Source organism: Phyllostomus discolor, chromosome 2 (genome assembly GCF_004126475.2).
Source record: "Phyllostomus discolor isolate MPI-MPIP mPhyDis1 chromosome 2, mPhyDis1.pri.v3, whole genome shotgun sequence".
NCBI lineage: Eukaryota > Metazoa > Chordata > Mammalia > Chiroptera > Phyllostomidae > Phyllostomus > Phyllostomus discolor.
The window spans coordinates 206703413-206729333 of record NC_040904.2 but is presented as its reverse complement, the minus strand read 5'-3'; the positions used below and the strand labels follow the sequence as shown (position 1 = coordinate 206729333).

Genomic DNA, 25921 nt, shown 5'->3' with positions numbered 1-25921 from the left:
ACAGAGGCTGTGCCCTTGCCCTTGGTGTGACCCCCGCCTCCCTCCAGCCCAGCCATGCCACTCCGCTCCCTTTGCCTCTAACATGAGATATTTTTATGCCTTTAATTCTGCCCACTGTCTGCTTTTTCCCTGAGAAAAATTCCACCGTCCAAGCTCAACCCCGGACCCCTGGTACGTGCAGCTGTCTCCAGCTCACCCCTCTTTGCTCCTGCTGTCTCTGAGTGTCCCTCTGTTCAACTGAGTGGCAGTGATATCACTACTTTGTAAAGTTGGGTTTTTAAAAAAGATTTTATTTATTTACTTTTAGAGGGGAAGAGAGGGAGAGAAACATTGATTGGTTGCCTCTTGCATGTCCCCAGCTGGGGACCTGGCCCGCAACCCAGGCGTGTGCCCTGACTGGGAATTGAAAGACCAACCTTTCGGTTTGCAGGCTGGTGCTCAATCCACTGAGCCACACCAGCCAGGGCCACCGGGTAAAGTTGTTAAGGGGTTAAATAATATACTTAGAGCACAAAGAACGGAGCCAGCAGGCAGTAATTAATTTTAGCAATTGCATTTGTTGTTGTTATGAAATGTTGGGAGGGGGATAAAGTGCCAGCACTCAGAGTGTGTCTCTCTGACAAAGCAACAGCTCCTCTTCGGGCGGGGCTGCACCGTCTTGTTCGGGGCTGTTTCCCCAGGGCCAGGGACAAGGTGCGTGGTAAGTGTTTGGTGAAATGAACAGAGTGAATGAGACAAAGTAAAAGTCCACATGAGGAAGAGAGGTTTTGAGAAAGGTGTTTATTTTTGTTTTTTAGAGAGAGGGGAAGGGAGGGAGAAAGAGAGAGGAGGAAACATCAACGTGTGGTTGCCTCCTGCACACCCCCATTCGGGGACCTGGCCTGCAACCCAGGCACATGCCCTGACTGGAGAATTGAACCGGCGAGCCTTCGCTTTGCGGGCCGGTGCTCAGTCCACTGAGTCACACCAGCCAGGGCTTGAGAAAGACCTTTTATTCCCCTAGTGCCTGGGAGCTGGTTGGGGGTGTGGCTACAGGATCTGACATGAATCAGAAAGTGTCCTGGAATGAGTGAGAAGCAGACGACATGCAGGGGCCAGTCTGACCAAAGCCTCAGGGTCATCTCGGCTACCGCAGAACTGATCGGAATGTTTACGTGGGCTGCCGTGACCTTCTGTGAAGATGGGGGGAGGGTCCCTTTGGACCTGCGGGACACGGGGGCCTTGGCTGCATCTGGGAGGTGTGGTCTCTCCAGGGTCCTGGGGCCGGCGGCGGCATCCATGTACGTCCAGGCAGAGAAACCTGAATGGAGTCAGCAGCCAGGCCCAGAGCTCACTGTGTGGCTGTGGGGAAAATTCGCCCTCCTTTCTCCAACCCGTAAACTAAGCTGGGTGGTAGTGGGAGAGTTCAACAAGTTTCATGTGGACTGTAGTCATCTCAAAAGGTTAAGAATGAAAATCAGCTGACAATGGGTTGCAGACCTCAGCTAAACATAAGAGCTCAAGCTGTGAGACTTAGATGGGAAAAGAGGAGTAAATGTTTGTGACTCTGGGTTAGGCAACCACTTCTTAGATATGACACCAAAGGGACAAGGAAAAACTGAAAATAAAAAGAAGTTGGACTTCATCAGAATTTAAATATTTCGTGTGTCGTGGGCGGGGTACCCAAAAGCGAGTGAAGAGACAATCTAAAACCAAAGAGAAAATATTTACAATCGTGCATCTGATAAGGGACTTGTATCCAGAGTAGATAAAGCATTCTTACAGCTCAATAATGGCAAGACAAATAACCCAATTAAAAAATGAGCACAGGACTTGAATAGACACTTCTCGCAAGAAGATGTACGAATAGCCAGTAAGCCCATGAAGAGATGTTCAACATCATTAGTCACTGGGGAATGCAAATGGAAGCCGCAGTGGGGTACCCCTTCACACCCATAGGGCGGCGATTACCAGGAAGATAGAAAACTCGTGTTGGAGAGGGTGTGCAGGAATCGGAACCCTTGCATGCACATTGCCGGGGGGCATGTAAAATGGCACAGCTACATTAGAAAGCTGTTTGGGCCCTGGCTGGCTTAGCTCAGTGGATTGAGTGCAGGCTGCGAACCAGGCATCACAGGTTCGATTCCCAGTCAGGGCACATGCCTGGGTTGCAGGCCATGGCCCCCAGCAACTGCACATTGATGTTTCTCTCTCTCTCTTTCTCTTTCCCTTCCCTCTCTAAAAATAAAATCTTTTTTTAAAAGAGAGAGAAAGTTGTTTGGTAGTTCCTCAAAAACCTAAGCGTAGAATCAGCATATATCCCAGCAGTACTACTCCTTGGTGTATGTCCAAGAGAATTGAAGACAGGTACTCAAACAAAACCTCATATACCAATGTTCACAGCAGCTTGTTCATCCTAATCAAAAAGTAGCGAGTACCCGCATGTCTATGAACCGATGAACGGATAAAGCCAATGTGGTCTAGCCCTACAATGGAATATTACTCAGACATGAAAAAGGATTGACATGTGCTACAGCGTGACTGAATCTTGAAGACGTGAAGTGGAAGAATCCAAACACAGTGGCCACGTGCAACGTGCAATTCCATCCATATGAAATGTCCCGTCAGGCCAGTCCACAGAGACAGCAAGCGGGTGCGCGGTTTCCAAGGCCCGGGGACTGGGAGTGGGCAGTGACCGAATGGGTCAGGGTTTCTTTCTGGGGTTATGACATTGTCCTGGAGTTAATTAGTGGTGATGGTTGCACAACTCTGAGACAGAGCTAGAAAACATTGATTTGTATAATTGAAAAGGGTAAATTTTAAAGATATATGTATTTATTTATTTTAGAGGTAGAGGAGGGGAGAGAGAGAAGGAAACATTGATGTGAGAGAGAGACAGCAATCAGTTGCCTCTGTTACCCGCCCTGACTGGGAATCAAACCTGCATCCTGGGCATGTACCCTGACTGGGAATCGAACCCATGATCTTTCAGTGTATGGAACCCTACTCCAACCAACTGACCGGCACTGCTCAGGGCTAAAAGGGTACATTGTATGGTCTATGACTTATCTCTCGATAAAGGTTTTATTTTTTTAAATGTTGCAGCTCAAGGTAAAGCAGGATCAGGACCCTCAGGTCTCCTCCTCTTTTTTTTTTTTTTCTGTTGGCCTCACCCACATGCTATTCCCTGAGATGACCCCCATGGTTTTCGGGGACACCGTTTGGAGGACCTACATGGTCCTTCTGGCTTGGCTGTCATCTCTCTCTAGGGTGCCGACGTGAGGGCCCACGTGACAGCGAGAGGAAGCTCTCAGAGGTCGCTTTCTCCACCCGTCCCTGGCTCTGGGGCTGCGAAGGGGTGCGGCCACCAGCCTCCCAGTCTGCACCGAAGCAGGGTCATTGTGTTGACCTGCACTCAGCTCACAGAGCCGCCCTGTGCGAGCGTGGAGGCGAGGGTCATCAGGAAAGAAAAACGTGCACCCCACACGAACCCTCTCTCGTGGAAACGTGCAGGGGGAAGGGGGCTTCCCTGCCAGTTCTTGGGACAGAGGGAAGCAAAAGACACAGTGACAGTATCTCTCGAATGTCCACAGGAGTCTTTCAGAGCACAGCACTGTAGTTCAGCAACTTCCCTAAAACACTTCGGCAGCCTCTCGGCACTAACAGGACCAAGTCAGTGTCAGGGCCCCTGGGGACCTAGTCCCATTGCCGTGCCCTGAGCCGCTATACCAGTCTGCTCACCTGTCGCAGGGTCTCCCATCTCTCCATCCCCTTGACCACACCAGTGCTCTTGGCTGCCCTCCTGTCCATGGGACCACTATTTGTCTTTTGAGACGCAGCCTTTCACCTTGTCATGGGTTGAATTGTGACCCCCTCCCCTGCCAAGAAAGACGCTGAAGTCCTAACCCCTGGTCCTTGTGAACGTGACCTGTTTGGAAATGGGGTCTTTGCAGATCATCAAGTTAAGATGAGGTCGGGAAAGTGGGCCCTCATCCGAGATGACCAGTGTTCTTATGAAAGAGGGAAATGTGGACACAGACACATGCAGAGGGAAGACGATGTAAAGAAATAGGGAGATTGCAAGCCCTGGCTGGCGTAGCTCAGTGGATTGAGCTTGGACTGCGAACCAAAGCATCGCAGGTTCGATTCCCAGTCAGGATACATGCCTGGGTTGCAGGCCACGTCCCCAGTGGGAGCCATGTGAGAGGCAACCACACATTGGTGTTTCTCTCTTTCTCCCTCCTGTCCCCTCTCTAAAAAATAAATAATATCGTTAAAAAATTGCCATCTACTTGCCAAGGAAAGCCTGAGGCCACCAGAAGCTGGTGGAGAGGCCTCGGACAGCCCTCAGAGGGCACCAGCCCTGCTGATGTCTGACCTTGGACTTCTGGCCTCCAGAATTGTGAGAGGATGAACACCTGTGGGCTCAGCCGCCCGGTTCACGGTGACTTCGTTTTGGCAGCCCCGGGAAACTGGTACGCACCGTCTGCGTGAGCACTGTGGCCTTCCTGCGTTTCTCCGCCCAACCATTCTCTCCTGTGTCCTCCGGCACTTCGTCTTATGATGTTAATACTTAACACATTACCTTGTATTTACTGCTGTTTGTCTCTAAATAGTGGTGGTCTCTGTGCATTCCTAAGGCCTCGTGGTGTACGTGTTATAGAGGAAGGGTGATGACGGTCACACAGGTGGATGTGTGGATGGGTGGGTCTAAAGAAAAACAGCCATTCTCTCTCAATTTCCTGAGCCCGGGAGAGAAAAGGACTGCTTTGTATCAAAGTTTGAAATGCAAATTAACATTTAAAAGATGGATGTGTCATCTCTGTTTGAGTCGCTGGCAGGCAGTGCTCAGGCATGCATTTAGCAGTGTAAATAACTGTGAACGTGTTAAAAAGTTCACCAGTGTTTAAGTTCATTAAATTAATGTTGTCATTCCGAGCCGCTGCGCGCGTCGCAGGTTGTAAACCGCTCACTGCCGTTCTGTAATTCCGCAGCAGTCTGGTGCTCGGGAACGCCGGGCGTATGAAAAATGGAAGAGTCGTTTTTTACACGAAAGAGTCCCGGACCGGGGGTCTGCCAATTAATGCCGGGCGGATTTTATTTATTCGTCCATTCGGGCATCCCACTAAAATTTGAGTGCCAACTGTCTGGTCTGCTTTATGTCAGCCCTTCCTTTCTCTGTCTTGAGATAATTCTTCCCTGGCTAATGAGCCCACCCGGGCATCTAGATGAGGGCATGGAGGGCTGGCAGCCCTGGATTCCCACCTTTGACTCGCAGCCTGGAAGGCCCGCCGTCCTTGGGTTCCAGGCCCCTCATCCCAGGACTTGCCCAGCTCCCCCTGCTCTGCTCGCCCCGTTCAGTGCTCCTTCTTTCATCCCTCCCACCAGCAACGCATGCAGAGTTTGCAGGAGAGAAAAGCATGCATTTGGTGGTTGTCGCTCCTCCAACGGGTGGATTCCCACTTGGCGTCATCGCCGCTGCTGCACGCTCCGTCGCCCACGCACCTCTTGCTCCCAGCCCGTGTCTCTGCGCCCCCGTCTACTCTGCTGCCCGCCGCCTCTCCCACACAGCACCCTGCCTGTGTGTCTCTGCCCCCAGCCTGCCGCCGCGCTGTGCCTGGTGGCTCCTCCCTGGCTCACGCTCTCTTCACGAGGCTTCCTGTGCCTCTCCTCTCTCCCATGGCGCAGGGAACTGCACTGCTCCGCCCTGACCCCAGGTTTTCCTTCTGGTACTTCCTGACTCCCTCGCTCTCTTCCCCTGTGTTGGCTGCCCGCCCCCAAGGGCCGGGCTCGGTGATGAATCCCAGTAGCACTGGGGTCTGGGGCCGAAGGTGGTGCTGGGGGCTGTGGGTATGAGTGAGGTGCCCCAAAGACACAGTAATGCATGGGGGTGAGGGTGGGAAAAGACGGGGGGCTCAGAATGGCTGTGTGGACGGCAGGATTTTTTTTCTTTTAAGTTCAGCACAGATACCTCAGGGTATCCAATGTCTTTGTCCTTCTCCAGTTTCCACACCTTCCCCCGCCCTTTATCAGGACTTACTGGTTCAACCTCATATACTACCCTTGACCCAACTCTGCCCGGGATTACAGCCATGTCTGTCGGCGTGTAGGGTTCTTGGAGTCCATACTGCCTTTTGCATCATCCTTCCAACCTCCACACCTTACAGAACACTGCCCGTGGTAGGGCTTCCACAAGTGTCTGTAGCAATGAGCTGGCTGGGAGAAGAGAGGCAGCAGGGGGTGGTGGTCTCTCAAACGTCTTTGCACACCACCCACATCCTGATGTCATTACACAAAAGGTTCAGGGATGGTGTGCCTCCCCCTCTCCCTGGCCCTCGGGGGCTGAGCTGCTTCTACGTGCTGTGCGCTGCTGTACCAGTCCCCAGAAAAGAATTTTAATGAGGCCCCGACATGTAGCAGTTGCCCATCTCTGTGGTGTAAATTCTCCCACCGGTGGAGCCAGGCTGCCTGGCATGCTCTCCTTCTCTCTTCACCCAGCTGATTCTTGGTTGTGGCTGCAATGTGATTCAGATGTTGCTTCTTCCAGGATGCCTTTCTTGACTGGCGCCCCCCTGGGCCCCGCCTGGCAGAAGCTGTGTTCTCCACGCCTCCTTGTTCACTTTGGTTATAAATAGCTCTTCTCAGACTGGGTCATAATTGCGTGTGCGCGGATGTCTCCCTTCTGCTTTCTGCCCTCTGTGGGTACCTGCTGGGTTTCATTCGTCCCTGCAACCCAGCCCCAAGTGCAAGCTCCAAAACAGAGAAGGTGTTCGACAAATGTTTGTTGAAGGCAGGCATGCTTTGACTTTGAAGCGCAGTAACCTTTGTAGGTAGCCCATGAGGAATGTTTTGTGTCGAGGCAAGCTCTAATCCTGCACGTTTAATTGATAGTTGCCAGACAGACACACCTGCTCAGGTTGGAGGTGGGGGGGAGGGTGGTCATGGTATTCACGAGACATGGGTACGTGCCCCAAGCCCAGGACTAGGGAGCAGGGCTCAGCTGTTACCGCCAGTTCTTGGAATCGAGGCGCTTTCTTCCCGGATGTAGGAAGCTGAAGCCATAGGGTCTCTGTAGTGTTCTGTCTCCTTGTCTCCATCTTCATCCTTTGACTTCCTTCCTGTCTGTCTGTTCTTTTTCTCTCGTTCCCCACCCCATATGCTGTCCTTCTCTGCCTTTCTTCACTCGTCAGCTGAGTTCTCCCCACCCCCCTCCTATCCGGCTTCCTCTGTCCCTTCTTCTGTCCCATAGCCCCGTACGGTCCACCGGCCCCAGCCCTGTGTGCCTGCCAGCGTAGGCGCCTGCCCTCAGTGACAACGTCTCGTGTGTGTGCCTTATTGACAATCTCCGCGAGAATAAATAGTGGCTCGGCACTGCTGGTCCAAGCTCCCAGGCACCATCTTGGATCCAGGGTCCCCCGCTGGCGTGATCAGCAGAGGGAAGGACTGTGTCAGGGTGAGGGCACACAGACAGTGAGGGGGTCTGTCTAGGACATTTGGATGTTGGGTATTCCCCTCTGAACGGTGCAATCCCAGGCTGCGCTGAGGCTGAAAACGATACCGAATTGGAGTTGGGGTGGAGTGGCCCCTTCACACTCGGTAAAATAATCACAGGTCAGGGTGGAAAGAGCTCGGCCCGTTGGCCGCGTGGCCAGCTAGCTCTTTGTTGGCTTGCGTTGTTCCCACCCAGTGAGAACCTGCATCTGCCGAAAAATAATCGTGCTGCCGCTTCTGGGATTGCTGCTGGGAGTCCAGTCAGCACGCTCATTAATTATCCTCAGCGTGAACAGATTTCCTATAAAAGCCTCCTCTCTGTTTTTCTTCAGCCTCAGTGAGCACCTTCCAATTTGTCCAACTTCGATCCCCTCCGAAATCGGTCACCGTCTTAGATTTCTCCCCAGCACCCGGTCTGGCAGTGCCGGGTGTGGTCTTCTGGTGGGCCCGCTGTGGTTCTGAGGGGACCGCCCTTGGGCAGGGGGTTTCTGAGCTGGGAGTCCTCAGAGGAGGGGCAGGGCCTCTGCCACGGTCTGTCTCTCTGAGTGATGCCTCCAGGTATTGACTTGCTTGGTCGTTTGCTCTCTGGACGCGGCTAGTCAATGTGCTAATAAGGGACTGTGAGCTGACAACAAATAATAGCAATTTGGCTTGATTGGAGAGAAGGCAGAGCTAGTCCCTGGAATTGTCTGCAGCGAGTTGGAAGAGGCTGTCTACCCTGCAGTATTGTGACTGGGCCTCTTTTTGAGCGGTGTGTATTGTATAGCGCAGGGTATTGCGGGGACCTAGACGTTGGAAGGAGAAAGTCTTTACAGTTGAGGGAATGAAAGCAGAGTGATGAGCAGCGAACGCAGCTCTCAATGAATGGGCAGTGCCGTGGGGAAGCCTGGCAGGGTCGCAACAGGGATGCACAGCCTGGCTCTCTGGGAGGTGACTTGGGAGGAATATGTTTGGGGAAAAAAAAGTTAGCACATGAGTGGTTTTCAGTGATCTGTATCCTTAATGCATTGTTTTCTTTTTCATTTGTTGTCAGAGAGAACTAGCTGTCAGCTGGTTTCTTCGGTAGAGTCACCAGCGCCTGGGGCCGCGCCCAAGCGAGTGTCTGCTGGGCTGGCAGCCGGCTCAGATAACCTATGGCTACGAGCACCCTGTCCCGTGGTGGGTGTCCTGCGGGGATGTGCGGGCCCTCCGGGGCTCCTCGGTGGCTTTTTTTTGGATTTCTACAGTGTTGCCATCTGACCCCCAGCAAGGACTGAGCAGAGGAGGAGCGCTGGGTCAGGAGAGGGGCTGGGGCCTTGTCAGTACTGGAGGGAACAGAGCTGTGTGCACTGCTGGCGGCTGAGCGCAGACCCACAGAATACTCTCCCCAGGGGCCTTTGGTGGCAAACGCTGGTGACCGGCCGTCTGAGAGCCTGTCAGAAGCACTGACTGTGAGGTCCCCCTCTAGGTCTAGAGCACGGCACCACTGAGTAGAGTGCATAAGTGAATGGTACCCTGCGACGGCTGGATGAGTGGATGAGAGGGAAGCGAGGGAAGAAGAGACCCATCAAGGACCACCCAACAGATGCAGTTGGTCTACCGGGAGAGGCACATAAGATCCACAGCAAAGAGCAGTATGTGTCGTGTATCAGCTGGGATTCACTGGGGTGTCGGTGACAGAACAACCAGCTAACTGTGGCTTCGATGAGAATATATCTGTCTTTCCATGCACGGTGTCGGAGGTGGAGGGTGGTTTCCCTCAGTTCTGTGGCTCGGTGATGCTGGCGTGCTGGACGGGGACCTCTGCAGGTCTTCTGCCCCCTCATCCCTCGTGTCTGCAAGATGGCTGCAGGAGCTCCAGGCGTACGCAAACACCGAAAACCATCTTCTCCCCAACAGCCGGTTTTTAAATATTTACCGCGTACCGCTGCCTATCTGGCTTGTATTTGTAGCAAGTAACACATAGTAGAGGATACATATGTGGGTATGTGTGTATATACGTGTGTGTGTATAATTTTTAAATTTTTTTTTTGGATTTTATTTATTTATTTTTAGAGAGGGAAGGGGGAGAGAAAGAGAGAGAGAGACATCAATGTGCCGTTGCTGGGGGCCGTGGCCTACAGCCTAGGCACGTGCCCTGACTGGGAATCGAACCTGCGATGCTTTGGTTCGCAGCCCGCACTCAATCCACTGAGCTACGCCAGCCAGGGCTGTGTGTATGTATAATTTTAAGCGAATGCACAGGTAGAGTAGCGTTATCAGGTAAAATATGTACAAGATTCTATTCATTTGAATTTCAGATACACGTCCAACAGGTTTTGGTGTAAGTTTATCCTAAATATTGCATGGAATATACTTACACTAACACGAAAGTATGAGTTCATCTGAAATTCAGATCTAACTATTTTATTGTACTGTATTTTTCTCCCCCCAAGTCTGGTGACCCTAGGACGTAGGAGGGAGTCTCTGGCAGTTGGTGGGAAGGCTTGCCCGTTTCACGGAGTGAAGGCTACCTGCGTGGACGCTCCTTGGGCATGCGGGGTGACGTGGAAATCTGAGTGCAGACTGTGCACTGAGTTGGAACAATGTATCCAGAGGGAAACATGAAATTGGAATTAGGCGTTAGTGATGGAGAGTTAACTCAAAATTAAATAAATCGCGGATGGTTTGTAACTCCTCAGAGAGACTTTTCAGCGTTGGCTTCGGAACAGTGACAGGGAAGCCCACCGTCAGCTGGGGCTCCCAGCGTGTGAGCGTGAGGCCTCTGCTCCGTGACATCTGCCTGTGATCCCGTGAGAGAGCTGAGCCGTGTGTCCGAGTGGGGCAACTTCAGCCTGGCACGTACAGCGATGCAGCTGGAGCTGTAGGCGGGGGTGGGATTTGCCATCCCTGCCACATGCCACCGCATGGGGAAATTTGGGGGAGAGAATTTTCGAACTGGGAGCTTGTTTGAAATACAAATTCCCGGGCTCCACTCCAGGCTCGCTGCAGCAGATGCCTGGGAGAGGTGGAGCCCAGCGTCCTGACGTTGTAGCCAGTGCTCAGGGCGACTCTGATGCCCACGTAAGGCTGGGAGCTGCTGCTCTTGAGGGTGGACGAGCTGTCGAGGAGTGTCTGCTCTGCAGTTCAGGAAAAGGGCTGCCTGCAGGGCGGGCAGCGTGAGCACGGTCAGCCTGGGAAGACCACGTGGTGGCTGACTAAGCGCCCAGGTTGTTACCCCGATATCCGGTTAGCCGCCGGCCCTGAGGGACTTGCACACAGAGAAGCAGGATGTCAGGGATCTGTTGTGCTTCCGAGGAGGAATGCGAGGGCTTGGTGGGCCTCGAGGAAGAGGACCAGTTGGTGGTGTGGACTGTCTCGTGTTGATGCTAAGACCTGGCAGAAGCTGTGGGTGATCGGTAGGTGCCCTGGGTTCTAGTCCTGGCCTGGCCAGTAACTTGCCGAGTGACCTCACAGAACTGCTCACTTTGTTCTGTGGACCTTCATTTCTGATTGTGCACAATGAGGATTTGGGGGGAACCGCCCTAATTCTGACTCTTTCTGGCCCAAGCTTGTTGTGCAAAAAGGCAAAGAGAGTGGAAGACCAGGGATTTCCACCAGGTCGTGAGCTTGACTTTGGGTTGGCCTGTCTCCTGCCCAGATTCTTTCCTCTTGTGGGTTTTGTTGTTGTTTTTTTTTTTTTTTTAACTTCCTCTTTTTCCAAGTCTTGCAAACAGGTCCTCTGGGCAGCTGCCTGCTGAGGAAGATGTGAGAAGAGGCTGCCTGAGACCTGGATTTCAGAGGACAGCCTGGAGTGAGCCAGGGTGGTGGTGGTTGCGGGGAGGGGGTGGTTGGCGACCCTCAGAGCTGAGTTCATGTTTCTGAAGTGGGGTGCAGACAGGGGCTGCTGCATGAGCTGACTAACCTGTGGGAGCCTCAGTCCCTCAGTCTGGGTAAAGGGTTCACGAATCCAAACTTCCAAGGCACAGGTGGCAAACACAAGGCCGGCAGGCTGAATCTGGCCCCCCACCTTGTTTTATCTGACCCAGCACTGAGCTCTCGCTTAATTGTTAAGGAGGAGTTACATTTGTACAGTCCTAAAATTACATTCGCCCCTTGGAAGGCAACCACGAGGCTGATGTGGCCCCCGGTGAAAATGAGGTTGACACCCCTGGAGGTGCTCAGAAACGGATTCCTTCCCATTCTGCCCTCCTCCCACTCCTGATAGGATCATCCAAAAGACGCCTCACGCCTGCTACCTCTGCATCCAGTACACACGGTGTGGCCACCTTGCCTCCTTCTGTAACCCGAGTGAGTCCACGGGTGGGAATCCAAGGTGCGGAGGAGAAGGCCAGAGGGGGGTTTGAATGGGTCCGAGGTCTGTGTGTGGTTGCTGGTTCTTGGAGAGGTGCCGGCCAGCGAGGCCGCGGGAACAGCAGGCCTGTGTGAGGACAAGCTGGGTAGCAGCAACACGAGACGATGCCCAAGCCCCCTTTCCCTGGGCATTACAGACTGTTTTCCCATTTCTTTTGTTTTTCCTTTCTCTGACTGGTTTGTGCTCAGGTCAGTTTACGTTATAGTTCCTAGTTGTGTTTATGTGATCTGCCTCCAGTATATTGTGTGGTGTCTTTTATCTCAGTTTTTTTTTAAAGATTTTATTTATTTATTTCTAGAGAAGGAAGGGAGGGAGAAAGAAAAAAAGAGAGAGGGAGAGAGAGAGAGAGAGAAGCATCAATGTGCGGTTGCTAGGGGTCATGGCCTGCAACCCAGGCATGTGCCCTGACTGGGAATTGAACCTGCAACACTTTGGTTTGCAGCCTGAGCTCAATCCACTGAGCTACGCCAGTCAGGTTATTTCAGTTTTGACAGTGCTCATGTGACCCTAGGAAGCGGGTTAAACTCTTTCCCACAGCCTGCCGGTGAGGCCGTAGCTTCACCGAGGGGAGGGGCGTGCCCAGCGGTGCTCCGGCAAAAGAGCTGAGATTCAACCCTGTCTCGTGTGACTCCAGAGCCAGCACGTCCTTTTTTCCAGGCAAAGAGCGGCTTTTCCAGTTCTTGGCAGTTACGTGATCATGTGAGGGAGGAGGGGACCAATCTGGCCTGCCTGACCCCACTGGGGTGGGGCAGAGCCGACTTCCTCTGGAGTGGGGGGGGGGGGCTCATTTTTAAATGCCGAATATCAAAGGAGAAGAGGAAACTAATACTGGGTTGGCCAAAAAGTTCACTTGTTTTTTTCTATAAGATGGCTCTAGTAAGGCACTTAGTTGTCTCGAACTTCATTTGAAACACTTTTGTTAGATTGTATGGTGACAGCTGTCACATCAGCGTGCATTTAACTTTCATGTAGCCATTGGAATAGTGACAATGGATAGTGACAATGGAAGAAAATATGCAGCATTTCGGCATATTATGCTTTATTATTTCAAGAAAGGTAAAAACTCAGCTGAAACGCAAAAAAGAATTTGTGCCGTGTGCGGAGAAGGTGCCGTGACGGATGGAATGTGTCAGAAGTGGCCTGCGAAGTTTCACGTTGGAGGTTTCTCGCCGGACGGTGCTCCACGGTCGGGCGGGCCAGTGGAAGTCGATAGTGATCAAATCGAGACATTAATCGAGAACGATCAACATTCTACCCCGTGGGAGACGGCCGACATGCTTAAAGTATTCACATCAATAAAGTTGTTGGTGAAATTGAAAAAATTGTCTTTTGTTTTATGGGAAAAAACTAAACAGACTTTTCATCCAAAGCAGTCCGTGGACTGACTACTTATGACTTAAGAAAATTACACCTGAAGCAGGAGGGATTAAAAAAAAAAAGAAGAAACTTAACACCTGAAAAAAAAAAACAAAGCCTAAAACGCAACCACCGACTAGATAATTAGGGTACTGTTAGATTAGCTGAAATGTCAACCTGCCTCCAGCTGGGTGAGCTTGGGGGCTGGTGTGTTTAAACATAAGCCACCGATAACTGCATTAATAAGCGACCCCCGATCTGTCGGTTCCTGTGCGTGGAGCAGCCAGAGGGGTGCTCTGCATTTACACACTAGAGGGTAGAGTGGAGGTGGGGAGATGCTTAGTGAGAGGCTATTTGGGATACATCTCAATGTGGCTCCAGAAGTGGAAATAGCCCTCTCTTTTGTTACCCGAGTGGCGGATGCAGAGGGAGCTGGAACCTTTTGTAAAACCAGCGCCATCCATTTCTTTAATGATCATCCGAACAACTAACCCTTCTGGGACTATTATGTATAATCGTTCTCTAAGCTATATCCATTTTCCCTGGGCTGGAGGTATCTCTACCACCTCCTCCTTTTTAAATAAAACTGATTGATTAGAAGAAGATAGATATAAAATGAAGCTCGGAGAGTCTTAGTGATTCTCAGCCCCCAGGTGATCTGATTTTCTGCTCTCAAGATGGAGAGGTTCATCAAGGGGAGACTTTCAGGACAAGCACAAAACAAATTAGCCATGAGGGTAGGCAGTTTGGGTGGCTGTCAATGAGTAGCTGTCATTGTCACTAGGGACGAATATCTGACATCCCTTCTGTGAGTACAGCTGCACCCAAGGCAAATCCCTGAAGGCAGTGGAGCCTGCCACAAGGACGTAATTTAAATTTGACTCCCCTTGAAGCTGTTGAGTGCTGGGGCCAAGGTTGCTGGCTGCCATTCTTCCTCGTGTTGCCTTTCCTTCCTTACTTCCTTTTCAGAAAAGAGTAGTGTGTTAGTAGCTTTTCCTGTCGGCCTCGGTAGAATGCATGAGACCCACATGGACCTGTTCGTTCTCACTCTGCATCCCTTCAACCCTCCCTCCCTCTCTCCCTCCCTCCCTCTCTCCCTCCCTCCCTCCATCCCTGCCTGCCTCCCTTCATCCCTGCCTGCCTCCCTTCAACCCTCCCTCCCTCCCTCCCTCCATCCCTGCCTCCCTCCCTTCAACCCTCCCTCCCTCCCTTCATTCCTCCTTTCATCCCTCTTTCCCTCCCTTCAACCCTCCTTCCCTCCCTTCAATCCTCCCTCCCTCCCCCTCTTCCTCCCTTCATCCCTCCCTCTCTCCCTTCATCTCTCCCTTCATCCCTCTCTTCACTGCTCCATCCCTTTCTCAATCCCTGTGACTCTAACCACTCCAGTTTTTCTCCACTTTTCTACCTGTTCTTTTCTCTGTCTTGTCCAAACTCAGAACTGAGACGAGATTTCCCGATGGTTTTCCGTTGATGGTGGAGTGGAGTGTGCGGCTCACCTGGTTGCCCAGTTCCTGGACCATCCTTTAGCCTTGCTTACAGCCAGTGGGTCCCTGGCTCAGCACACACTCTCCTTTTGTTCTCTTCCCCTCTTGAAGCCCACTGGTCCCATGGCCCCTCTGGTCCTGCCTGCCTCAAGGCTGCTTGAATGCTCAGGGGAGGATGAGGCTGCCATCCCTACTGGTCCAAGGCCATCTGGCATCCAGGTTTCTTGGCTTCTGTACCAAGGTAGCATCCCTCTTCTTGTTCTTCACCCCACAAGGTGGTTGAGTCAGGTGGGGGGAGTGGTTCCAGCTCTCCAGATTCAAACTACCCAGGGTTGAATCTTGGCGTTAGCTTCCACCGTTTGGGTGATTTGAAATCAAGTTACTCTACCTCCCTGGACCTCGATTTCCTCACCTGTCAAATGGCACACCGCTGAATACGCAGCCGCTGTGAGCCCTCGTGTGTCTTTTCGGCAAGCTGGAAGAGGCACCTGCTGTGGAAAACTGAGGTTTCTGCTCTCTCTCCCCGCCCCACATTCTTGTCCCTGTCTGCTCTCAGGGGTGTTTCTGCTCACACCGCTTGGCTGAAAAGGCAGCATGTGTCCCCCCTCCCCCCCGCCCCCAAACAGCATCACGTGACTCCGTCTACCAAGGGCCCCTCATCCCACTTCTCCGCAGTGAGCTGATTGGCCCTGTGCCTGGGTTCCAGCGCATCCTTCCTTCGGCCTCTTCTCGAGTTCAGTGTTTCTGGACACGTGTCAGTGAAAGGAGGGAGAGTTCCGGATCGGGGCTGGCTGTAGCAGAGGACTGCGGGGGAGAGGTGAGAGGCTCCTCGAGAGGAGGCATCCGGTCTGGTGGTCTCAGGGTCCCACGTTCTGCCCTGCCGCCCCTGCTGCTGCAGCTGTGTCCCATTGTCACTCGTCCCTCCGTCTCTTGGCTGCCACAGTTCACAAAGTGCAGGGCCCCCAGGGTCACACGTGCCCTCGCCCAGCCCTGCCCTAGCACAGACCCCTGCCCCTCTCCTGCCCCGGTCCACCGTGTTCACCTTGTGAGACTCCACCTCCCTGGATGCCACTCTGTGGGGGCAGGCTGGGGTCCGAGTTTCTCATCCCATTACGTCGCCCGCGGACCCTGGCTCCCTGCGCCTCTTACACGGTCGGGGCCGAATAAGTGAAGAATGAATGATTTTTCTAAAATAAGGGTTTGGCGCAGCGTGCTATCCAAGGTCTTTTCCAGTTCTATGATTTGTTGCCTTGGAAATGTCTAAAAACTTTAACTGATCTCCTGAGAAAAATGTTGTGCAGCGTTTACATTCCGCTCCAGTGCGCCTTTGTTGAGAGAGTGACCTCCCGGTGCAATGCGTCCCCCGGCCTCCCAGAGCCGCACGGCCTCCTCCTCTGGAGTTGCGTGCGTGGGAGCTCCTCACCCCTGGAGCTGCTGTGCCTGGTATCGGGGCCGCCTTCTTTGATTCATTCTCCTCCAGTCAAAACAGGGCCGCTGGATTGCTATTAATGCCTCAGAAACCACTCGCATCCCTTTATCCCTCTACTCAGGAAGCTGAATGGGTTGGTGGTGCCCTTTGTATCCAGCCTGAATGCTTCCGTTTAAAGGGCCATACGTGCGTGGTGCGTGGTCCTCCGGGGAACCCCCTGCCCCCTGCCGCTCGCTGTCTGCCCTTCCTCCTCCTCCTCCAGCCGGCCCAGTTCCTTGTTACCCCTCTCCCGTCACCCGTGGTGTGGCTTCCGGGCCTACGATGTATGCCATTGTTCTTCTCCACTTGCTCAGTGCCCTGGCTAATTCACGTCCCTGGCCGTGCAGGAGACCCAGACCTAGCCAAGGCCGAGGTTTCAGCTTCAGCCTCTCATTGGGTTTTCACTCATTCACAGTCTCTTCTCTTCTGAGAAGCCTTTATCCTTTACAATCCCAGCCCGACACTGGTTACTGGGTGCTCCACAAAGGCCTCACATGTGTTAATACAATTCGCGTCACATTATTCTGCCTTCCTGAATATTCTTTATCTGCCTGCATGGCTTGTAAGCGCCATGCTGTCAGGAGCTATTGTCTTCTGCCTCTTTAGAACCTGCCCAGGCTAGCTTTTGCTCATCGGGCTCCTCACGCAGATATTTGTTGAATGACAAATATCGGCATTTTCCTAATAGGAGTGGGGACAGTGGAGTTAGATAATGGTGGTGAAATTTCCTTTTTTTTTTTTTCCTGCCTAGCAAGGATCTGGCAGGAGAGGAAAGTGCATCAGAAGTACACCCCAGTCCTGTGGGGATGGAAGCTAAGGGGAAAGTTGAGTGGGTCCCAGGGCCTTCCTGCATCATTCTGCAGCTGGGCAAAGGCCATGATTCTCCAGGGCCTCTTCTCACTACTGCATTGTGGCCCCGGGTGATGCGGCCCTGGCGTGCTCTGGCTGGCTGGCTGGGAGGAAGATACACTGGTTCGGGTCTGATGCGGTCATCAGCCAGGCCAGAGCAGAATCATGGAACTTAAGACTGGGAAGGTCTTTTGCAGTCACCTGGACCACTTCTCCATGGAGACATCTGTTCATGCCTCCAGCAGTATTCATCGGGACACTCCTATGTGCCAAGTTTTCCACGAGGCACCGTCCTGAGGGTCTTAAGAAGCATGCGGCCCAGTGTGGAGAGCAGGCATCAGTCCAGTGGGGCTCACTGCGGTTTGCTGTGGTCCCGCCGCTGAATGGCCAGAGGATGTTTTTTTTTAAAAAAGAAAACCACACAACATGGGTGTGTTGCAGTGGAAAACAGGTAGCTCCACACAGCCTTGAACAGAGAAGAATGAGTTCCGTGGTCTTGGTATTCTCCGTGCCAGTGACTACTTGGGATAAAGTTAGGTGGACCCCGGGTCCAAGTCCTGTGTCACTCTTCTGAGATGTCTGTCCCTCTGGTAAGCTGCTGGACCTTCCTGCGTGTCTCATGCTCGTCCGTGGTATAGAGGTGGAACGACTGCTGTGTGTTGAATTGTGCCCCCCTCCAAATGCACAGGCCGAAACCCCAGCGTTCAGTGTCTCAGCACGGGGCTGTACTAGGAGACGAGGCCTTTAAAGAGATGGGCAAGATAAAATGAGATCCTATGGGTGGGCCCTAATCCAGTGGGACTGGTGTCCTCCTGCAAAGAGGAGGTTAGGACACACACACACAGATTACATGAAGACGGCCACCTACAAGCCAAGGAGGGAGGCACCAGAAGAAACAGACCCCGCCGACACCTTGATCTTGGCCTTCCAGCCTCTAGAACTGTGAGGACACACATTCCTATTGTTTAAGCCACCCAAACCGGGATATTTTACGGCAGCCCTAGCCACCTAATACGATGAAATTCACCTGAAGAGATGCGGTTACTTGGAAGGCACTCCGTGTAATGTCTCGGTGGTGGTGTGGCCCCTGGCGGCCAGGGGGGTCCCGGCTCGGCCCAGTACCGAGGCAGGTGCAGGCTGGAGTGTCTGTCAGGTCTCCGTGCTCTTGTTCACTGGCACAGCCCCCTCCGTGGCGCTCTTTCCGGTAGACTTGGTGCGGATGCACAGTGATGCTGGGTACATCCCCGTGTAAATGGCAGTCCCACTGAGTGTCAGCAGCTTCTCTCTGGTCTACGGAAGCCATTCATTCACCAAATGGCAGGGCCGGGCTCAGCCGAAAGCACTGTTTCTCCTCCAGACCATGTGGTTGCCTCATCCTGGGAGTTTATCCTCAGGGTCTCATGGGGCCACGTGTGGGGTCCTGTCATTCTTCGCACCTCAGATTCCATCAGCCTGGCTGAGTGTCGCTGCCTCTCTAAGGCTCCATCCAGCTCTCCCAGCTGGCCGCTGTGCATTGTGGGTCCATTTGATTGGTCTCTGCTTGGTGACTCGGCAGACACTTCCAGAGCCACGTACACACTGACTTCCGCGTTTCCGTCTCTGCCTTTCTCAGATGCCCTCAGTGCTGGGGGTTTCCGTGGGGGCACTCATCCCCAGGGTCTGCAGGGTGCTACCAAAATCACTATAGTGACATCAGCCACTTGGGTGTGTGGGTAGCCAGTGGGAGGCAGCTCCATCTGGAAACCAAAAAGAGAAGCAAAATCCTCTTCTTTTACTTCTCCAAGACTTGTCTGTATCTTTGCAGGTAGACAAGGCCAAGTACAGAATTTATAAATCGACACTTTTATTCCCAAAGCAGCTTGATTTTTTTTTTTAAAGAAGTTACTTTGATTTCAAAGAATCGAGAGCAGGGAGTGAGTTTGGTTGGGAAGCTGGAGCAGTTGGAGAGAGAAGGGGGGTGGTGCCTACATGCCTGGGGTCCTGTGTGCCCGGAAAAGCTTGGTTGCTCACCACGGCTGTGGCTGCAAGAGGAACCCGTAACCAGTTCCAGCCGGGAGCACTGGGAGACTCCCTTTCGGATCACAGTGAAAACAGTGTCTCCGGCAAGCTGAACTTGACTTTGTGAATTTTGTTATGGGGCCCTTGAACGCTTTTCCCCCTCATCTGAGCACTTTCTGCATTTCACTGATGGACGTGGAGAAGAGCGAATCCTGATGCATGTGCCGGTGGGCAGGTATGGCCCCAGGAGGTCTCGTTTTAGCCATTGGCAGAAGGATGACAAGCAGCAGTCACACCCAGCCAGTGTGAGGACACTGAGGAAGGGAAGCCAGCATGGCTGGGTGGCCTTTTCCCCCTTCTCCCTCCCGTTTCTTTATTAGGCACAGCCGCGTTCAGCTGGACTTGGTCTTGTGGGCTAGTTCTGGTTATCCTGGAGGTGGCAGAGTGCTTACTTGATCATGGAGGTCGAGATTTCTTTTCCAGGCTGCTTTGAACCTGCAGCAGTCTTGGGCTGCGAGCTGGTGTGGGGGCAAGAGGCTTCTGTGACAGTAGCTGCCTTAGGCCAGGAGAGGGCCGGTCCATCGGGGGCCCTGCCAAGGGAAGAATGTCTAAGATCGTAGGTTAGTTGTGCAGTAGGTCTGGGGCACACGCATCTTGTCTCAATGTGCTGAATCATTTCATTTCTTTAAAGCTATTCAGTCTTCAGTAGAATCTCCCTTGCCTCCTCCAGAGGGGTGTCTGAAACTACATCAAGTTATTTGTTTAATAATTCATCAGTCTCTGTGAGGCCGAGACTGACTTGCCCCAGGTCACCCACTGACTTATTGGCAGGGCTGGGACTTGAACCTGAGACGTCTTTCCCAGCCTGATGCTCTTCCCCTTACACTGACCTACTTCCACTGCTTTCTAGGAGTGCTCCACGTTCCTCTCCCGCCTCTGCAGGGCACAGGGTGCCCCTGAGAGGGAGCTTTCACGTTCCTTCCCAGGCTCTGATCAGAAAACCCCTCTGAGCCATTGGAGGCGGCTGTTGGAGGCGTGTGCCGGGGTGGGGGCCAGTCCTTGTCAGCCACGTTCGCTGTGACGGGAGGGAGGCAGCCCTCAGAAGAGCAGGACGTGCATTTGTATGCAGCCAGTCGGGTGGCGCTGAGATAAACGGGGCGCCGCTCAAGCTGCACCCAGCCAGCACATCGCAGGGAAGACACACCGACGTGGAATGCTGATTTTTTTTTCCCCACCATCTTCTTCAGAAACCTTCCCGGCCGTGAACCCGGCGTTGTTAATGTTAGAGGCAGTCTAGCATGGCAATTAAATGCTTAGGCTTGGGAGACAGCCCTGTATTCAAATCCATTTATCGATGGGTGCATTTTCCATTATTAATCTGTGGAACTCTTGAGGGAAGTCACTTTTATGAGCTCCATTCCTTTCCTCTATACACCGGGGCATATTAATGCCTCGCGCATAGTGTTTAGAGTTAATGCGTGAATGTGAAGTACTTTGCACAGTGGCTTGCACGTGTTGGGCATTCGGTGGCAGGTAGGCGCGGTCTTTGCGGTCTTCGTCGGCGGCAGCGTCACCATTAGGGCTGCCTCATTGACCTGGGGACGCGGGGATGTGTATAATGAAGCACTCGGTCCGGAGCCTGGTCTGTGGTTGCCTTTTATAAGTGGAGGCTGTTGCGGTAGACTGGGGTAACTCAAAGAGCTGAATAATTCAGCAGGTGCAACAGAACTGGGAGATTCTGGGATTCTGAGATTCTTTTCCCTGCCCCGTCTCAAAATAACCACCTTGCCTCGGCCACGTAGCTTTACCTACGTGACTTCGCTTTCCTCGTCGGTCCAGGGTTCTAACGGAGCATTGAGTGATGTTGGCAGGAGGCCCTGGACAGTCTGTGTCCAGTCAGTGGTGCTTGGATCTGAATTGCAGGTGACACCTGTGTCAGTCTTTCTGGAGAGGACACTGCCCGTTCATGGCAGGGTCTATAAATTGTGCATCATACCCTTTAACTCAGTGATGCTGTTTTTAGGAATGTACTGTCCCTGAATATAAACTCCCAAAGAACAGGGCTGGCAGGGTAAAGCCTGTCTGTGTGCCTCACTGGCAGTGCCGTTGAAAATAGCTCAAAACAAGCCCTGGCCTCTGTGGCTCGGTTGGAGTGTCATTCTATACACCAAAAGCTCATGGGTTCGATTCCCAGTCAGGGCACATAGACAGGTTGCAGGTTCGATCCCTGGTCAGGGTGCATACGGGAAGCAACCGATAGTCTCTCTCTCCCTCTCCCCTGCCTTCTTCTCTTTCTAAAATCAATAAGCTTATCTTTGGGTGAGAATTAAAAATAATAAGTAAGTAAATAGAATGGAATATCTCAAAATGGAAAACTCTGCAGGCGCCCCCAGTTGTCTGCCGGCTTCGGTGTTTCATCGCCACAGCGCCCTCTGGCGGTGGGGGCTGTCACGTGCCTGACTTGCAGTGTGTGGGATGTCCTGTCGGGGGAGGGAGTTGAGTGATGGTGAAGGCAACACTCCGCTGTTTTCACTGAGGCCTTTACAGGGCTAGTGATTTCTGAAGTCAGCTCTTCAGTCTGCGTGCAGAGCACCCCTGCCTCTGGGTCCCCTGCTTCAGCCACGGCCCAGGCACTGCCTTGGAAGCTCTGCAGGGCCTGGCCTCTGGCCTCGGGGGTCTGGTGGCAATGCCAGAGCAAACCCAACTTGTTCAGATCTGGGGCTGCTTAAATGCCACCTGAGCAATTCCTGGGGCAGCAAGTGGCATTCAGCAAAGGGCAGAGCTGGCTGAGGCCCTGAGGAGGAGGAGGAGGAGGAGGAGGAGGTGTGGGGCAGGATGCGGTGCACGGACTGGGTCGGAAGGGCAAGGGCCTGGAGGCTGGCTGGAGCTGATGTCTGAAGGCCTCTCTGTGTGTAGACAGAGACTGTGGGGGGGGGGGGTCTGGCTGCAGGGGCGCTGGCCTGTCTCCTCTGCCTGGGTTTCTCCGATGCCTTGGCTCTGTGCCTTGCAGCAGCTGCCATCGGGGGATGGGGATGGGTCCCTCGAGACCCCCCCTCCCCACCCTGGGGACCTAGAGTTCTGCCCAGAAGGGCTCTTCCTCTGAGGATCATTGGGAGTCCTGACAAGGGATTGTTCACAAAGCTCTGGCTCTGAGTGAGCCCCGCCCCTGATCAGTGTTGGTCACCTGACCCTTCTGGGAAGTGCGGTGAGGTGAGGGTGAGCATGCCCTTGAGTGTGGCTCTTCTGGGAACACAGCAACCCCCCTGGCCAGGATTTGGGGGGACGGTCCCCATGTCCCGTACAGTACAGCTGTTTACACAGATGTACTTGCACCCGATGGCTGCTCTACAGATACAGGTCACACGTCGTTGGAAACATCAGCGAGGAATGTGGAGGACTGCAGGTAGAGTCCGTCTACTCCAGCAGGGTTATCCTTAAAGTCATAAAGCCATTATGGCCTGTGATAAAAGAAACACGAGTCCATAAAATGGGAAGTTAGACATGTGGGAATTCCTAAGATTTAAGGTCTAAAGATTTGGTAGTTCAGTGCTTTAGAGGGATCATCTTACTGTATCACCCTTCTGCCTAATATGTGTCAGCAGCTGCCCTTGGTGAGGGTCCAATGGAAGCTCGGCCTGGTGTCTAGATCCTTTCATGGTTTGACTGCCTCCTCAGTTAGTTCCATTTTTTTTCTGCCAGTTTTATTTAACATTCTTGAGGATGCACTGCAGACAACACATGGGTATAAGTTTCTCATTGCTGCTGTAACAAATTACCATGAACTCAGCTGCTCAAAATAATATGGAATTATCCTTTGGTACTTTTAGAGGTCAGAAGTCCAGCGTCAGTCCCTCGGGGCTGGAGTCAGGGTGTCCACAGGCCGGGTGTCTTCCGGAGGCTCTGAGCACAGGGTTCATCTCCTTGCTTTTTTTTTTTTTCAACTCCAGGTGGTTGCCTGGATTCCTTGGCTTTTGGCCTCTTTCTTTCTTTCTTTGCAAAGGGCATCACGCCAGTCCCTGCTTCCATCATCACACCGGCTTTTCCCCTGATGTTCTCTCTTCCTGCCCGTCTCATACGAGGGTCTCGTGATGACACCAGGCTCAGCCAGATAGCCCAAGAGAGCCTCCCCATCTCAAGGTCTTCAGTCCTGCCTACAAAGTCTCTTTTAGCCCTTAATAAAGCAGTCACAATTCCAGGATTCAGCACATGGACGTTTTTGGGAAGCTATTCATCAGCCTCCCCCAGTTTGGTACCCTGACATTCTCCCTGCCCGGGACACCTTTTCCTGCCTTCTTGGCCCACCTCCTTCCTCTTCGCCCTCCAGAGCTTAGTCTCCGGGTCTTCTCTGGAAGGCGGCTTCCTTGGACCTCCTCTCGCTCTCTTTACCATCCCTTTTGGTCTGGTAGTGTTCTTCTCCTCTGGCTTCGTAACAACGCACACTGCACTGTGATTGCGGGTGTATTCGCTGGCCCGTCCCAGTGGTCACCTCCTTGTCCCTGCCATGCAGACCCACGCCTGCGCATCGCAGCGCTGGCTGATGGATGCCTGGGGAGAAGGGGGACCAGGGCCAGAGCCAGGCCTCCCACCCTCCGCCGTGGAGACGCCCCGAGGCGTGGCCCTCGCTCCTGATTTCCGTGCAGCCTTGCTGGCCTGGAATTGCATTTCCTCCTGCGAACCGAAGTCCTCTGGGCTTCAGCATGTCAGGTTCTGTGTTTCCTTGTCCCTTCAGCCGTCTTAATTCCCTCTTTGTTGTGCTGTAATAGATTAGCCTAAGTGAAAGCGAATAGACAATTTCCTATTAACATTTATATTGCTTTTTCTTTCTCTTTCTTGGCGAGGCTCTGAAGACTGGGGCGGCAGCGGAAAACATTTTTTTCATCTAAATAACGTCCCAGTTGGGGACTGGATTCCGGCTTTTCACTGGGCCGTGGAGAAGAGTGGGCGTGGTGGGCTCCTGAGCCCGGGACAAGTTGAGGCACGGAATCCGATCCAGGCACTGCAAGTCAGATTCGGTCAGTGTCAACGGAGCGCCTGCTGTGTGCACGCGCCTTTGCTGGGTCTCGGTGTACGATCTAACATTTATTAAGTGGCTATCATGTGCCAAGCATTCTTCCAAGCGCTTTCATTTTACCACTCCCTTGACTTCGTAGAACTGCCCTGTGACATGTAGTTCCCATTCTTATTCAGGCTTTACAGAAAAAAGAAACTGAGGCAGAGAGCGGTTGCTTAAGGTGTCCAAGGCAGCAAGCGGCACGGGCTCCAGAGCCCACTGCCGTACCGCCTTGCTGACGGGGAAGGCCCAGCCCCTGCCCCCCAGATGCTGCTCCTGGTCCAGAGGTGGCATCTGAACCGGCCTGCACTGAGGGGCGATTGGGAGACCCACAGGCATTGGAGCTTCTGAAGGGCGTTCTAGACAGAGGGAACGACAAGAACAAAAGCAGGGAAGTGTGAACGTATTTTGTCCAGGGAGGAGTGAGCGGCAGCAACTCCGGGCGGTGCAGGTTGCTCCGTGGGCTGCAGGGAAGGTTGACAAGGAGTGAGGGAGGGGAGGGACCCGGAGGTGCAGCCAGCGGGTGGATTTGCTAATCTGTGGTCTGGAGGCGAGCAGCTGGCGGTGAGGATGACGGCCACAGCAAGTGTCCCTCAAATTGTTGAGCTTACAGATGTCCTGGGATCTTGGTGAAATGCCGACTCGGACTCATAAAGGGCCTGAGGGTCTGCTTTTGTGACAAGCCCCCAAGCGAGGTGGGACGTGGTCGGCAGCCAGGCCCCCAGTTGGGCAGTGAGGGTGTAGAGGGGAAGGAGGCGCTATGGGGCATGTGAGTGGAGATGCTTGGGGACGATGCCCTGCTTTGCTGTCAGGCTAGAAGGTCGGATGGGTCTATGATGACGTTCTTGAGAAGAATGCCAGCAGGTGGAGGGGAAGGAGGGGCGTGGAGGCAAAGGTGTTCCGCAGAGGAGGAGGAAGAACAGGGGGCTTCTGCAGATTCAGAGGAGGCCAATGGGATTGAGTCATGTCTCAGTTACTGTTAGGTTCAGCAGCATGTGGCTTAAACCAGAAGGCAATTTGTCTCTCATCCCAAGAAGTCAGGATGTTGGCAGTGTGGGGCGTTGTCATGGTGACCTAATGGTGTCGCGATTCCCCAGAAATCTGTCTCTCTGCTCTGCCACGCTCAGCTCTCCGTCAAGGCGCCTCAGTGTCCAACACGGCGCTAGGGGGTCGGCGTCCTCCCTGTGGCCCGGCAGCCAAGAAGAAACGGGAAGGCCAGCCAAGCTTGGCTGCCACGGAGGCCGTGAGGTCTCGTCTTCTCTCCGGCTGCTTTGCTCCCCTCAGTGGAACCAGGGTTCTGTTCCTAAGCAGAAAAGGGAGAGTGGCTGGCTGTGAGGCGGCAACTTGGCGGTCCTTGTCACAAGTGGAATTTGTGATGATGAAAACTTGAGAGGCGGGGCATCGAATTAATGAGGTTCTTAGAGTACCTGGGTGGGGAGAGGCCCCTTGGGCTGATAGGCCTCTGAAAATACTTGTGCCCTTTGCTTGTCCTAGTTCCTTAGTGTCAGTCTCTCTTCTCTGTCATAGAAAGCCTATCCAAATCCTCCTTGCCTTACAAGATCCAGCTGGATGGCCACCTCCTCCGAGAAGCCCACCAGGCATCTTGAGTCAGAATCAGTCCTCTGTCCCCTGAATGGAGCGTGGTGTTGGCAACTCCATCTGCCCTCATTTCCTTCTGTTCGTATGTTATTTAGTCATTCGCACATGTCCTCCTCTTTAGATTGCGAGTCAGCATTTGGTCCCTGGGACAGTACCCAGTACAGGCTGAGTTTCCGGGACATTGTAATCGTCAGTGAGTTAGTTGCAATGCGTGGGCCAGCTGTTGGTGTCTGGGGCCGGTGTTTCCCTGGGGCATATCGGAGTCAGCTGGGGGGCTTGTCCCAGCAACTCCCCTTCCCCCAGGGTCTTCTGTA

The 25921-nt window shown here is 53.2% G+C and overlaps 1 protein-coding gene and 1 non-coding gene across 2 annotated transcripts in view; both read left to right on the top strand.

Moving 5' to 3' along the window:
- LARGE1 (LARGE xylosyl- and glucuronyltransferase 1) overlaps positions 1–25921 on the top strand; it is a 461643-nt gene that overhangs the window by 143157 nt on the left and 292565 nt on the right. The window lies entirely within an intron of this gene.
- LOC114514284 lies at positions 21589–21726 on the top strand. Its single transcript, XR_003686005.1, has one exon. It is a non-coding gene; the product is annotated as a small nucleolar RNA SNORA76 (small nucleolar RNA).